Source organism: Anastrepha ludens, chromosome 4 (assembly GCF_028408465.1).
Source record: "Anastrepha ludens isolate Willacy chromosome 4, idAnaLude1.1, whole genome shotgun sequence".
Lineage (NCBI taxonomy): Eukaryota > Metazoa > Arthropoda > Insecta > Diptera > Tephritidae > Anastrepha > Anastrepha ludens.
In genome coordinates, this window is record NC_071500.1 from 24,278,253 (window position 1) to 24,290,795 (window position 12,543).

Here is a 12,543-nt window from a genome sequence, read left to right on the forward strand (position 1 = left end):
ACTACTTTTCACTTGAAAAAGAAGTCATTGCTTTATACCAAGTACAAGTTTGAAATTAGGTAGTTATGATATCCCGTGGGCCAATACCGTACGATATCTGGGGGTGATTTTTGATAAAAAAGTCTCTTTTTGCGATCATGTAAAGTACATACAGGAGAAAGTAAATTTGGCGATTAAAATGTTATATCCCCTAATAAATAGAGTGATGAAAATAAACTAATGATTTATAAGTCTATATTTCAGCCAATAATATTATATGCCTGTTCAGCTTGGAGTAATATCGCAAAGTCGCATGTTAAGAAACTGCAAATCTGCCAAAATAAGGTACTCAAAATGATGCTATGACTCCCATGGCATTTCTCCACCAGAAAGCTTCATGATGAATCAAAAACTAAGATTTTGTCAGATCAAATACAAAATTTGACTGAAAGATTTAAAATTCGTTCCAGTTTTTCGGACAATCTGCTAATAACTTAACTTTCTTAATGTTCAATTAGGCCGTGGTACTTAAATGCGTATAGATTAACCCTAGCTTGTAAGATGTAAAGCGGAGGTTTTTCATGGTAGTTTTTTCCTTCGAAAAAAGAAAAAATCGTTTAAAAAACCGAAACCTGTGATAAATATACAAATATAAAGATGTAGAATTTAGATTTATATCATATTCTGTAAATTGTGCGATAACATAAATATTGTAAAGTTTTTCTACTTAATAAACTCTTATCTTATCTTATTAACTTTCCCCAAACGTGTTTCTATACAACGTGGGGTAAAATTAATCACCCTATCGGAGGATTTTCAATTTTTGCAAATGACGTCTTATGCCAACCAACTAAACAGCTACGGTATACAAATAGACCATAAAAAGAACTCATAAAGGTCAAAATAAAGATTCCCATCACTCAAAATCGTTTTGTTTTGCATTTAGTGAAAAAGTGATTCAAATACAAATCGGATGATTAATTTTGTGCGTTTTGTATACGTTATTATATTTAGTGCACTGCTACCTTTACGGTAGTTTGTTGCTACAAGTGGAAAGCCACACTGTTCGTCAAGTTCAAGGCCAATAACTTAATTACACCGTAAAGTAAATATGTATGCACGCTTGTGTGAGTACTCGTAATCATATCAATAAGGACAAAGTATGTAACAAGTAACTACTAAAAAATTGAAGCAACAGAGCCGAAAGTATGCGAAGAAAATCAAAACGAGTTATATACAAAAAAAGCATATACAAAAAAGCAAAAAAAAGCATACAATGCAAATATAACCTGTACTCTAAAAATAAATAAAAGCAATAAAACTTCTTTTTTTATTCATTAAATGTAGACAAATGAGTTGTTCGAAAAAGAGAAAATTGTCTGAACCTGTTCAACTCAATATGTAGTCAGCTTCAGTTGGTTTCTGGTTTGCCTTTGCTGCGCCCTTTAGGCTCCTTTTTATAGATCTGGCAGTGCCATTGCAAAAGGCGCAATAAGGCAGAGACGCCAAGCAACTACGCCGCTGGTATATAAGTCACTGCACTAGCAATGCATTTAAAATGCGCATTTTAATGCTGTTGGTGAGTGGACCTTATAACAAAGAGTCATAGGAAAAACAACTACTCTTCTATTACAATGGATAATAAATGCTTTTGCACGCTTTTTATGCGTTTCAAATAAATATTTCACTTCAAATTATATTGAAAAGTGATTTTTAATTTACAGATTTTGTTGTTTTTTGGCCTTCTTTGTGCCATCGAACTAGTACTCGCCGTGCCCATTGTAACCGCTGGATTTGCATATCGAGGTCCTTACTATCCGACGCCCACCGGCTTGCCATACGAGTATTATCCTGATACGCCATCAATGCCATCACTGTACCCAGCCAATCCGTATCCCTTAGGCTACTCATATGGTTATGGTTTTGGTTCATTCACTCTGACGCCATTCATATTTTGAAAAATACAGTAACATTGAAATAATATGAATTGAACTGGAAGATGAGGTGTTGTTTTTATTCATTTGTGGCATGTGTTGGTATCAATTGGTGTCCAAAAAAAAGTTTTACATATATGAAAAAAATCAAATGAAATTTGAAATGAAAAAATTTGCTAATAAAATGATATAAAGTCAAAAAAAAAAAATTAAAAAAAGAAAGAAAGTAAAGTGAAGGATAGAAGTTTTAGGTATTATTCAGCAACTTAAAAGGTATCCACTTTGCTATTTGCACTGTACTTAAGTAATATTCCACTTGAAAAAATTAGCAGCTTATAATGATACCTTAAAGTTGTCTAGAAAAGCGAAAGAAGCAATTATGGATTGCTAGTGGGCTCTATAGTAAATGTCGAAGTTTAGTTGCACAAGAGATGGAGCGACTATATAAGTACAAAAAAAAAAAACGAAAATAACCGTCGCAACGCACAGTACTCCGACGCACTTTACTCCCAAAAGGATTAAAAAAATAAATAAATAAATAATTGGTTCGTACACTTATGTTAGGTGTTTGGCCAAGCAACTCCTCCTAATTGTGATGTGCACCTTGATGTTGTTCCACAAATGGAGGAACTTAGAATTGATGCAAAGAGTCCCATCCAATTAGTCGTTTCTTCATTTTCAGCAATGTACTGCTTAACGGTAATGTTGCAATGCTAATGTTTGCAAAAAAAAGCTTGTCTGGTGTCGGGTGAATGTGAAATTTTGGTGTGCGAAGGTGTGTGACCGTGTGCATGGGGAGATATGGGATGTCAATATCTCTTAGGGGAGCAGCAGGGTGAAATGCTTCGTTTGCCGGTAGGGGGGATTAAAGAGGTAGGGGAGTGTTGAGACTTAAATTGGAACCTCTTGATAACTTGTTTCCTTGTTTTGAGTTCCTTTGAGATGAAACTAATGGACTTCCGATGATAGCAAATTAGTAATTAAATCTGTATTGGTATGTAAACTTCCAGTTGGGTATGAGAAAGCCGATAGTTTCTAAGGTTGTGCGAAATTTCCAAGTCTGCTTCAGATAATAAACCTATCAAAAATCGTTTGAACGAGTAGTTAGACCAATAAATAAATAAATAGTTCAGAGAATATTCGCTATTGGTAAATCAAAGAACTTAATTACTTTATTTTAGAATTCTATGAACAGAACTAGACATGTTGTATCAGCTAAAATTCGCCCTATGTGTGAGTGCTAGCAGGTCTCTCCTTTTTGCATTTTCTGAGCTGGATTTATTATGTTATGTTATTATCTTAAAGTTAATTAGTTTAAAACAAGTTCAATTAACACCCGAATTAAATTTTCAAAAACTGCGGTAATTGCTTTTGCATTAAACCAAGTTCAATTTTATCGTAGAGTTAGTAAATTAGTATTTTTGTTTAATCAACTACTTTACGCCTTAGATAAAAATGTTTCATATTCATTTTCATGTAGTTATGATGATGACTTAAGTTAAAATTGCCTTTTCTAACTTATGGTAACCCTCTTTTAAAATCTAAAATATAATCCAATTATTTGTCAGAGTTATAAGCGATTCATGCACCAAATTTTATCTAAATTCATCTAATCGTTACGGAACTTCTTCAAAATGAAATATTTTTGCGAAGAGGAAAAAGGCGGAGAAAATATTACTCTCCATTAGTAATAGAGGGTTCGAATTGCCATAAATAAATTTTACCAGGTTTTAGGATACTTTTTTTGGCTCTAAGTTTTTCCAAGTTACCACTACCATTCCGACATGAAACAGTAAAATGAAAAAGTGTTTTCTAATAGCGGTTGCCCTACGGCAGGCAATGAAAAGCACTTCATAAAAAACTAATCTCCAAACGGCATACAACTAAATAGGTCTCTCCATTTGACGAGATCAAGATTTTTAAAATTAAGGTAGAGTTGGGTTGGACTGAGCATTTGTGCCTTCCTTCCTGCTGTAAATAGCCGACATGTCTCAACCCTATCTGTGCTATAGCGCTGCATTCAAGGCCACAGAGACAACAAGCGTCAGTGGACCAAATCCCGATAATGTGCAAATGATTACGCGGTCTGCTCGAGAGCATTCTCAGTTTAGCCTTGGGGAGAGTTTTTAAACATCAGAGAGAGAGAGATAGAGAGATTTTTAAACATCATTGTAGGCTCCCGAGTAAGGATTTCGCCTAACGTAGCCCCGTGATGTGGTGTCGGCTAACCTCCCTTAGCCTTAGTTCTTCACTCCTTCATATTAATGACGAGGCCGCAGCCTCTCTTGCCAATGCGTCCGCTACTTCGTTCCCAGTTATAGCCCTGTTTCCTGGGACCCAAATAACCTGGATGTGATTGTGCGTACCTAACAGATTTAGTTTCTCGATACGGAGTGAAGCCTGACTCTCGCTTAGAACTGTGATTCACTTATTCCGGAAGCTCCTATCTAAGTTGATTCCTGCACACAGACAGATGTCATACACCTCGTCTTGAAACTACCCAACGGCACAGAACGCTTGGTTTTGGGGCCTTGGGGTGTAAGGCCCTTGCTCTACGAGTATCTCACGATTGATTTGCCAGATATTAATCTCAAGAGCCTGCATCATTAGGGCTTTCGGTCCCTCACTGCACCTCATAAAAAGAAAAGGTGAAATCGCAGGTCCGAGATGGACAATTGACATCGCAAAATAACGACTGTTGCATGGACTTTGTATTTGTAGCACGGAGCGCAATGCTGTTGAAGCCGAATATTGTCCAAGTTAATTTTTTTAGCATCCGGCCACATAAAATCGTTTATCATACCTGTTAGGTTAGGTTATGGTGGTAGTCGGTCCATATGACCAACTCACTTAGATCTTACAGGTCCGTTGTGATACCGTTATGTAACACGGGATCCTTGTTTATTTATTTTCATTAAACCATTTTGAGGCTCTTATGAAGCGCAGGATTGGTCTAATCCCCGCGCCAGATAGTTCTGTAAGAGGATTAAAAAGTGTTTACCTAAACAACCTGCTCTGATTTTAGCTAAGACTGGACAATTGCAAAGGAAGTGCTCAACTGTTTCTTCCTCTTCCTCATCTCTACAACTGCTACAATATTCATGGGGAATACTCCTAGTCTCAAGGAGTTCCTGCCAAATAGCCACTGGCCGATGACACAAGCCACGACCTTCGAGATATCTTCTCATGAGAGGCTAAGCAATTCCTTTGTCCTTTTCTTGTTTATTTGCGGCCATACTAAACTATCTGTTACGCATGTATCTTCATATTCCCATGAATTATTGGCTTCTTTGGTAATGTTGTTTTTTATTATTAATTTACTCGTGGCCAAAGGTATTCCAATGGTACTTTTATCACGGAACAGTTGAAGAGCGGTATCTTTTCTGGCTACCTCATCAGCTCTACAGTTTCCCTCAATATTTCTGTGTCCCGAGACCAAAATAAAGCTGACCTTGAATATGATGCTAATATTATTTATAGTAGGGCTGCTCGGCATTCCTGTGCAACCTTCGATCTTAGTAAAACCGCATTCATTGGTTTAATGACCGCTTGGCTATCCGAGAATATATTTATAGTCGTTTTTGTTACGACATGCGTATTTCGGTATGTAGCCATTTCTTTTATGGCTAGAACCTCTGCCTGATAAACGCTGCAGTAGTCTGGTAGTCGAACGGATAGTTCCAGTCTTAATTCTTTCGAAAATACTCCATACCCAACGTTATTGTCTAGCTTGGAACCATCTGCATAAACATTTAATTCCCCCCTTCTCCATGGCCTTGGTGTCGGCCACTCCCTTCTTGACGGTATACTTGTCTTGAAGAGCTTGTCGAAGGTAAGCCTGGGAATAGAATAGTCTATTTCTTGTTTGTGACTGTTCAGAGTGTGCAAAATAAGGCGCGGCCAAACCACCGTTCTTTCCATGGCGCCATACTTTTGAGTCTAAGCGCCGAGGTGGCGGCCACGTTTTTCTCTACATGATTTAGTGCAGGCAAATTGATTAGCACTTCTAGCGCTTTGTTTGGGGTAGTCCTTAAAGCACCAGCGATGCATAAAAGAGCTGTTCTTTGGACCTTACTCATGATTTTAGCATAACTCGCCTTTAGAGCAGATGGCCACCATACAAGTATTCCATATATTAAGATTGGTCTAACTACCGAAGTATATAGCCAATGAGTAACGCGAGGTGTTAACCCCCATTTAATACCGACCGCTCTTTTGCAAGTATATAATGCAACGTTGGCCTTTTTTACTCCTTCCTCAATATTAGATTTTCATGTGAGTTTCCTATCTAATATGAGTCCTAAGTACTTGACATTCTCTCTCAAAGGAATATCCACGCAGTTAAAGTCCAGCGGGGAGGTTATAGAAAGCCAATGTTTCCTTGTGAAGAGAATTATTTCAGTTTTTGCGGGTTTATATATCGAGTCCCCTACTCTCAGTCCAGATCCTAAGCCTGGACATGTTAGAGCGCAGAATGTCCATAAGGGTGTTAAGATATCTGCCTTTAACCGCAATTGCTAGGTCATCTGCGTATGCAGTTACGTGGCAACTCCCTATCATACCTGTTAACCAAATGGCGCTTTCAGCAGAGTTTTCAAAGAAAATGTCGTATCCGCTTTAAATTTTTTCAAATATTGAACATCTTATTCATAAAATTTGTAACCTGCTTTTAAATAAAAAAAGCCAGTGCTACTGACTTGAGCGTAATCCATGTGAATGAGCTGCCTGTGTGACTTTGGTCACGTTTTTAGATCAACGAATGCAATACGTTTGTGACGCATTAGAAGTCCAAACTATCAACGCCTTCACACCTAAGAATAAGCGACTATAATGAAGAACATTCAGAACAAAAATCAAATCAAAGCGGCTCCTGCAATGCGGTCGAGTTGTGGTTGTGGTTGAGTTTCCGTTCGTTTAATTGCAACAATGCGGTCACGAATGAACGCCTCGTGCTGTTTGCTGATGCTGGGTATATACCAATGCACGTACAGCATCACACACATATATATACAAATATAATACATGTGCACATATTTTCTAACGTGTCGGAGCCGTCGTCATGTTTACTGTTCCGTGGTTTATACTTGCGCTTTGATTTACATTTGATGAATTGATGCGAAAGCTTTGCGGTTTGGAATGCTTTGTAGATACGTATCAGGCATGTGACTCGTAGGTGTGCCAATTTGGTATTAATATATTATTAACACGAGCTAACCAGCACCTGTAGATTTTCTGGGAAGTAGTTGAGTAGACTTCGTGATAACACGAATTTGTTGCATAGCTACATCTGGCTGAATTTCAGTAATGACTACTTCTCATTATAGAGTTCGTATAACCTTTCTGCATACATTTTGCTATTCTATTCTCTCAAATACTTCTCTCGTCCAAGTCGCTGCGTTATATGCAATATGTATGAGGACGGAAGTGAGATCTTTGCATGGTTCTTTTTAATCGAGAGAAAGTTGTTTTGGGCTTTAAAGCTGAAAATTTGATAATATGGTTTTATGCCGGCTCTGAAGCAAGCAAAGTGCTGGCATCTTTGCATCTGAAATTGTCTCTGTGTATTGGGCATTGCCTCCCAATACGCTAAAACTCTTTTCATGCTTCGTAGAGGTATTTCGTTTTGTCCTCATTCACCAATCAGTCCAACTCCCGTTGCTGCCTTCACTTAGCTGAAGAAAGCCACGCTACCAGTCCTCCTGCTAGACTAATGAAGCCTGCTCTTTTTCTTCTTGATGGGCGCTATAACTGCTTATGCGATTTTAGCCGAGTTAAACAAAGCATCCAGTGAATCCAACACCTTCTCCACCTGATCTTTCCTACATAGAGCATGCCCTCCTCTTTCTCTGCTACCAGCAGCTGGTACCACATCAAATACTTCAGAGCCGGAGCATTTGCTTATATTCCAATGAAGCTGGTGTATCTTTATTCACTTCACTATGCCTATGTTGTCCTAAAGCTCATGCAGCTCATTGTTCCATCGCCTACGATACTCGGGATCGCTAACGTGCAAAGGTCCAAAAATCTTCCGCAGAATCTTTCTCTCAAACACTCCATCCTCATTGGATATTGTCATCGTCCACGTTTCTGCTCCATACGTTAGGACATCATGCCCGTTCTTATAGAGTGTTAGTTTTGTTCGTTGAGAGAGAACTTTAGTAATTAATTGCCTACTTAGTCCAAGGAGCACTTGTTGACAAGAGAAATTCTCCGTTGGAGAGGCTCAAGGCTAACATTATTATCGGTGTTAATGCTAATTCCTAGATAAACGAAATCTTTTACAACCTAGAAGACATAACTGTCAATAGTGGCTTGGTTGCCGATACGCGAGTGTGCAACCAGACCTATTCGCTTTGCTTCTTTATCCAGCTCGGAAAAGGCAGAACTAACAGTGCGGTTGTTAAGGCATTTAGTGCTTGCTATCAAAATGGATATTTCGACATGCCAAACGTTTGCTTGCATTTATGTAAACATTGTACTCGTACTTGTACCTCTTCAACGTTCGATGGTCATACGAAACTCTTAAATGAATCTTCTTTTTGGACATTTTTATTAATTTACTGCTCATTTCTTGAGAAAACGACTCAACGGATATGGTATGGTATTGCTCTAGAGGATGCCCTTAGCTTTCTTACCTTCCGAAACAGGTTATGGCTAAGGCGGCCGTAAAGAGTACTAGAAAATTAGTTCTATGACCAAGAAATTACTCTTATTTGTTTTTGAAATTTAATTGTTTAACAAATTTATAAATTAATTTATTATGTATTATATTTATGTTTAATATTTATCCATATTTATTGGAAAAGCTATTGAGTCAAAACTAATCTCATTTTACACTCTTACTGATACATATAACAAGAGCATCCGATAATATGTACATACATCCTGTGAGACAATCAGCACTACCCTATCTCAAAGGGATCTAGAATAATCAATGCAGAACTAGGAGGAAGAATAAATTCTATCAAGGCCGCAAGAGGTTGCCCGCAAGGGAGAGTACACTCTCCTCTAATGTGGACACTAGTAATGGATGAACTTCTCCACAAACTGAACAATCCACGTTTCCACATCCACGGTTATGCCGCTCACCTGGTAGTATATGGTACAGTAGCCTGGTATGAGGGGACCATTTCTAAACGCATGCAACAATCCCTTAGTATAGTAAACAAATGGTGCACCACCAAAGAGTTTTCTATTAACCCAGCGAAAACTGCGCGAATGCCGTTCACCAGAAAAAGGAACATCAACATCCTCTCCGAAATTAATCAACTCTTCAACTCTCCACAGAAGCGAACTATGTTGGCATCAACTTTGATACAACGCTCACTTGGAATTCTTATCTTGAGAGAATTACTGCGAAAGCTACAAGAGCTATCTTTGCTTGCACAAACTATTTTGGAAAAACATGGGGACTGAACCCCCGAAGGACTTACCGGACATTCACTACAGTTGTTAAACCTGTAGTCACTTACGCTTACCTATTACCGCTTCCTCCTCCTATTTGTGGCGTGTGTCTTGATGATGTTGTTCCACAAATGGAGGGATCTACAGTTTTAAGCCAACTCCAAACGGCTGATATTTTTTATGAGGAGCTTTTTCATGGCAGAAATATACTCGGAGGTTTTCCATTGTCTGCCGAGGGGCGACCGCTATTAGAAAAAAGAAAGAAAATATGGTAATCGGCCGGTGCAAGGTCCGAAGATACGGCGAATGCTGCTGCTCCCATTCGAGCTCTTGGAGTGCGGCTTTGATGACTTGTGCAACATGGGGCCAGGCGTTGTCGTGAAGGAGTGGTTTGATGGTTTGACCATGTCGATGAGGTCTTTTCAGTCGAATAGCCTTGGTCACGCGGCGTAGCTGGGCAATGTAGACGTCTTTGTTGACCATGGCATTATTTTCGAGCATTTTCCAGTGCACGATGCCATCCCAGTCCCACCAAACACATATCATTGTCTTCTTTGGAAGAAGATCCGGCTTGACTCTCGGCTTAGGCGTATCTCCTGGGGCCACCAACTCTGTTCTTTGCTTCATATTGATGTATAAGCACCATTTCTTTTCTCTCGTGATGATGCCGTACAAAAATCGATGTTTACAACCGTGCGCTGCTCGATGGCGGGCGAAATGCTGAGAAACAATTTGAAGGCTACTTTCTTTGTTTTTTTCTTTGAACTGGTGAGGCTCCCACGCCCCCAATTCGTCGGTAAATTCCATTAAATGAAGGTTATTGAGAATAATTGTATGATCGCAGTTCATTTTTTTCGCCAATTCTCGACTGTTTTGGTCACCGTTTTTCTTCAAAAGTGATTTGAGTCGTCGTTCATCGAATTCAGAAGGCCTTCTTCTGCATTGTAAAATAAAATAAAATATAAAACCACTATGAACTTATTCCCAAATCCAATACGTATCTTTATGGGAGCATTTTATAAAAAAAAACTGAAAAAAGTAATGGTTGGGTACCCGCCCTATCATGTTTGGCTGGCATGGGTGGAGTCAACTTATATCGATGCATCTGTTATGCTGGATGCAGTTTAATGACTCGGTAAGAGCATAGTTAGGCAAGCATGTGCAATGTCCCGCCAGATGTCTTTGTTTCACATCTAAATATACTTATATATTTTAACAAAAGTAAATGCGTATGTATGTATATAGAAATTGCATAAGCACAATAGCAATTGTACCGGTTTCTTGCACTTCTCGTGTTATGGGTAAATGGTATATCCAGAATATGTACAGGTGCCTTATTGTTTTAGAGTTCATCACCGTTCATCACACTTTATTGACCAATACTCACTAAGGTCAAGCGCATCTCATTATGGTTTGCTTTACCTATTATGTGTGTCTTATAAATAGGTATGGGTCCTGTTATTATGCGGGATTCCATCATATATTGAGTTTCAATTTAAAGCATTTCTGTGTGAGCTTGTGCAGGGTGATTTCATAAGGCTGCACATTTTCTTTTGACAAAGCATAGCGAAATTTAAAGCGTATGATTTCGTTCCTTAGCTCTGAAATCATTTCGGGCTTATTGGTATGGTCTACACATTTCATTAGCCCCAGTGAAAGGAGCCCAATAGTGTGAAATTGCAAGATCGCAAAGTTCATTTATCCCGTAAAAGTTCATTTGCTTCGAAAAATATTCGTGCCATTATTTCATAAGCTATGTGGCTGGGTTTTGTTGGAACCATATATATTTTCCAAGTCCATGCCACCTAATTCAGGTCATAAAAAGTTTGTTATCATAGCACGATAACTTTTGCTATTAATCGTTCGATGACTCCGCCAGCCCAATAAACGCACCAAACAGAAACCTGTGGTGGGTGCGCAGATTTTCTTGAATTATATGTGGATTTCATGTGTCTCATCGCGTTGCAGAACGACCATTTTCTAAAGCATTTGAATTACTTTTATGTGGAGTTTCGCTCCATGATTCAATTTCCCAAAGCCTGTAGTACCAACTCTTTGATACAAAATTAAAAAAATAAAATTAACGTACCACAAATAATTTCTGTCGAAGATCTGCATCCATCTTGTGTCACCCTATACTTCGTGTGCTCAAGCATTTTGTTATTGTTGCCAGTATTCAATGATATACATACTATGCTTACAGCGACATTAATGTATGCCGTGGCAGCAACACATTGAACTCTATTGGCGTTCAGCGAATATATCCATCCTTTGTCATCCAACTGCAGTTGTTGCAGATGTCCAGTTCATGAGTGTGTGTGATTGAGTGTTTTGTACACGGTCAAAACAAAAACGACCGGTTTAAAAGCTCATTAGTCTAGCAAAAGCATACATTCCATAAAACGTGCGAGGTATGGGTCAACATGCTTACGGAATGGGGTTTATTTACCTCGTAATTGTAACTTAGCTTCATTGACACTGGGCTTAATGAACTGTCGTCCATACGTATAGTACATCTAAGCTGGTTATAAAAGAGAAAAAGTAGTAGGAAAATTTGTAAAAATTGCGGTGAGACCTAATTTTTTTAAATATATTTATGTATGCAAGAGAAATTTTTTCAAAAATCTCATAAATTTTTTTGGCAACCTTTGGCTAATATTTTACAGCGGATCTAAAATTTTTTTAATTTTTTTAGTGACAATAAATTTATTACATATTAGCAACAATTATGTGGATTATCATTGTGCGTAAGCATTTAAGAATATTATTTTCAAATCAAGGAATGTCCGCAAGTATGTGTTGATGGCCGGTGTTAATTTTGGATAAAATAAAATTTTTTTAAGAAATTATTGTCATTTCTCTTTATTATGATAATACTGGTATGGCTCAATTACGTATGGAAGAAAATATCGGCCAAATGGTCGCCGCGGCCTCGACGGCACACCTCCATCCGATGGTCTAAATTTTCGATGACACTGAGGCATAATTGAGGTTCTATGCCGTTAATGTGCCTAATTATCTCATCCATTAGCTCTTGAATTGTTGCTGGCTTATCGGCGTACACCTTTTTTTCAAATAACGCCAAAGAAAGAAGTCCAACGGTGCCAAATCACATGATCTTGGCGGCGAATTGACATCGCCGCGACGTGAGATTATTCGGCAACCAAATTTAAATTCGGCAACCAAATTTTAATAAAAATAAATTGAATAAATCTGGAATTGGAAA